The sequence below is a fragment of the Stegostoma tigrinum genome, chromosome 40 (genome assembly GCF_030684315.1).
Source record: "Stegostoma tigrinum isolate sSteTig4 chromosome 40, sSteTig4.hap1, whole genome shotgun sequence".
In the NCBI taxonomy this organism is placed as follows: Eukaryota; Metazoa; Chordata; class Chondrichthyes; order Orectolobiformes; family Stegostomatidae; genus Stegostoma; species Stegostoma tigrinum.
This window is the reverse complement of record NC_081393.1, coordinates 11,904,479-11,908,026: the sequence shown is the minus strand read 5'-3', so window position 1 is coordinate 11,908,026 and position 3,548 is coordinate 11,904,479. Positions and strand designations below refer to the sequence as shown.

At 69.6% G+C, this 3,548-nt stretch overlaps 1 protein-coding gene across 3 annotated transcripts in view; it reads left to right on the top strand.

The window, feature by feature from the left end:
- Positions 1-246: 246 nt before the first annotated feature.
- LOC125447980 (fibroblast growth factor receptor 1-like) overlaps positions 247-3,548 on the top strand; it is a 173,861-nt gene continuing 170,559 nt past the window's right edge. Inside the window, exon 1 of one of the 3 annotated variants that reach the window (XM_059641209.1) lies at positions 247-419. The gene's annotated coding sequence lies outside the window, so the exon portion shown is untranslated. Of the gene's footprint in view, positions 485-3,548 lie in introns of all 3 variants that reach the window. The other 2 variants (XM_059641211.1, XM_059641213.1) reach the window with 2 other exon arrangements.

Below are 3,548 nucleotides of genomic sequence, written 5' to 3'. Positions count from 1 at the left end.
GCATTCCCGTTCGTGGGATCTTGCTGTGCATCCGCTGGACCACGGTTGACTCCGGCCGCAGGGCCGTGCGGTGCGGAGGAAGGGAAAGAAAACAGAGGAGCCGGTGCATTCGTGTTTGCTGCAGGAGGCAGAGATACCTGTATAAAACGGGAGCGGTGTCCGGGGGGGGGGGGTTAAGCGGAACGCCGAGGGCGAAAGGGCTCTTTGTGTGCAGGGGGCGGGCGCGCACACACACAGAGAGAGAGGCAGCAGAGCTCTCCCGGAGAAACTGAGCCCGCCTGTGATCACGTGTCCCACCTCCTTCCCACCCCCGTCTCCGGCTCCAAACGGGGAAAAGGAGCGATGGAGACGCCAGGAGTCAGGGGGACTGCGGCGCTCTGAGAGTCCCACAGAGGCTTTCCTTCTCCCGCTCTGACTCGGTGAGTTTGCTGCTGGAGGGACTAGGGCAGGTGGGGAGAGTCCCGTCCGCTACCCACTAACAAAGGTAACTTTCCGGCTCCGACCCCGGAGAGAGCAACACACACACACACACACACACAAAGTTCCCGAAAAGTTTTCTTTGCTGCTCGCTTTTGTTTGGCGTCTTTTGTCCCGCGCTCCCCTCTCTCTCAGGCAACGGGGAAATGGGAACGTTTTACTGCAGGGATACAGCCCGCTCCGACCCATCGCTTCCACCCTCCCCCCCCCCCCCCCCCCCGCCATTACCCCGCTCCCTCACACCCTCTCACACACAACCCCCCCCCAAAACACCGCCAGACACACACTCACTCGCACACACACTCTCCCCGCCCCGACACACTCGCCCCCTCCCCTCCCTCTCCCCGACACACAGTCGCCCCCTCCCCTCCCGACACACACACACACCCCCTCCCCTCCCCTCCCCGACACACACACACACCCCCTCCCCTCCCCTCCCCGACACACACACACACCCCCTCCCCTCCCCTCCCCGACACACACCCCCTCCCCTCCCCTCCCCTCCCCGACACACACACACACCCCCTCCCCTCCCCGACACACACACTCGCCCCCTCCCCTCCCCGACACACACACTCGCCCCCTCCCCTCCCCTCCCCGACACACACACGCCCCCTCCCCTCCCCTCCCCGACACACACACGCCCCCTCCCCTCCCCTCCCCTCCCCGACACACACACACCCCCTCCCCTCCCCGACACACACACCCCCTCCCCTCCCCGACACACACACACACCCCCTCCCCTCCCCGACACACACACACACCCCCTCCCCTCCCCGACACACACACTCACCCCCTCCCCTCCCCGACACACACACTCGCCCCCTCCCCTCCCCTCCCCGACACACACACGCCCCCTCCCCTCCCCGACACACACACGCCCCCTCCCCTCCCCTCCCCGACACACACACGCCCCCTCCCCTCCCCTCCCCGACACACACACGCCCCCTCCCCTCCCCTCCCCGACACACACACGCCCCCTCCCCTCCCTGACACACACATTCGCCCCCTCCCCTTCCTCTCCCCGACACGCTCGCCCCCTCCCCTCCCCTCCCCTCCCCGACACACACATTCGCCCCCGCCCCCTCCCCTCCCCGACACGCTCGACCCCTCCCCTCCCCGACACACACACACCCCCTCCCCTCCCCGACACACACACACCCCCTCCCCTCCCCGACACACACACACCCCCTCCCCTCCCCGACACACTCGCCCCCTCCCCTCCCCTCCCCGACACACACACTCGCCCCCTCCCCTCCCCTCCCCTCCCCGACACACACTCGCCCCCTCCCCTCCCCGACACACACTCGCCCCCTCCCCTCCCCTCCCCGACACACGCCCCCTCCCCCCCTCCCTGACACACACACGCCCCCTCCCCTCCCCTCCCCGACACACACACGCCCCCTCCCCTCCCCTCCCCGACACACACATTCGCCCCCGCCCCCTCCCCTCCCCGACACGCTCGCCCCCTCCCCTCCCCGACACACACACACCCCCTCCCCTCCCCGACACACACACCCCCTCCCCTCCCCGACACACACATTCGCCCCCTCCCCTCCCCTCCCCGACACGCACATTCGCCCCCTCCCCTCCCCTCCCCGACACGCTCGCCCCCTCCCCTCCCCTCCCCGACACGCTCGCCCCCTCCCCTCCCCTCCCCGACACACACACCCCCTCCCCTCCCCTCCCCGACACACACATTCGCCCCGCCCCCTCCCCTCCCCGACACGCTCGCCCCCTCCCCTCCCCGACACGCTCGCCCCCTCCCCTCCCCGACACACACACTCTCCCCCTCCCCTTCCTCTCCCCAACACACTCGCCCCTCCCCTCCCTCCCCTCCCTCTCCCCGACACGCTCGCCCCCTCCGTCTCCCCGACACGCTCGCCCCCTCCCTCTCCCCGACACACACACGCACACACCCCTTCCTCTCCCTGACTCTCTCTCACCCACCCCCCCCCAGACACACACACACCCCAGACACATGCCCCCTCCCCTCCCCGCCCCGACACACACGCCCCCTCCCCGCCCCGACACACACACACTCACCCCTCTCTCGCGCACACACACACACACCCCCCTTCCCCTCCCTGACTCTCTCTCAAACACTCACCCCCTCCCCTCCCCGACACACACACTTCCCCTCCCCGACACACACACTCGCCCCCTCCCTGACACACACACACACACTCGCCCCCTCCCCTCCCCGAAACACACACTCGCCCCCTCCCCTCCCCGACACACACACACACTCCTTCCCCTCCCTGACACACACACACCCTCCCCTCCCTGATACACACACTTGCCCCCTCCCCTTCCTCTCCCCGACACGCTCGCACCCTCCCCTCCCCTCCCCTCCCCGACACACACACTCGCCCCCTCCCCTCCCCGACACACACACACTCGCCCCCTCCCCTTCCCCTCCCCGACACACTCGCCCCCTCCCCTTCCCCTCCCCGACACACTCGCCCCCTCCCCTTCCCCTCCCCGACACACTCGCCCCCTCCCATCCCCGACACACACACTCGCCCCCTCCCCTCCCCGACACACACATACTCGCCCCCTCCCCTCCCCTCCCCTCCCCGACACACACATACTCGCCCCCTCCCCTCCCCTCCCCTCCCCGACACACACACTCGCCCCCTCCCCTCCCCTCCCCTCCCCTCCCCTCCCCTCCCCGACACACACACTCGCCCCCTCCCCTCCCCTCCCCTCCCCTCCCCTCCCCTCCCCTCCCCTCCCCCTCCCCTCCCCGACACACACACACACACACACACACACACATATTCCTTCGCCTCCCCGACACACACACTCGCCCCTCCCTTTCCTCTCCCTAACACACTCGCCCCCTCCCTCTCCCCGACACACACACGCACACACCCCTTCCTCTCCCTGACTCTCTCACACCCACCCCCCCCCCCCAGACACACACACACCCCAGACACACACGCCCCCTCCCCTCCCCGCCCCGACACACACGCCCCCTCCCCGCCCCGACACACACGCCCCCTCCCCGCCCCGACACACACGCCCCCTCCCCGACACACACACACTCTCCCCTCTCTCGCGCGCAC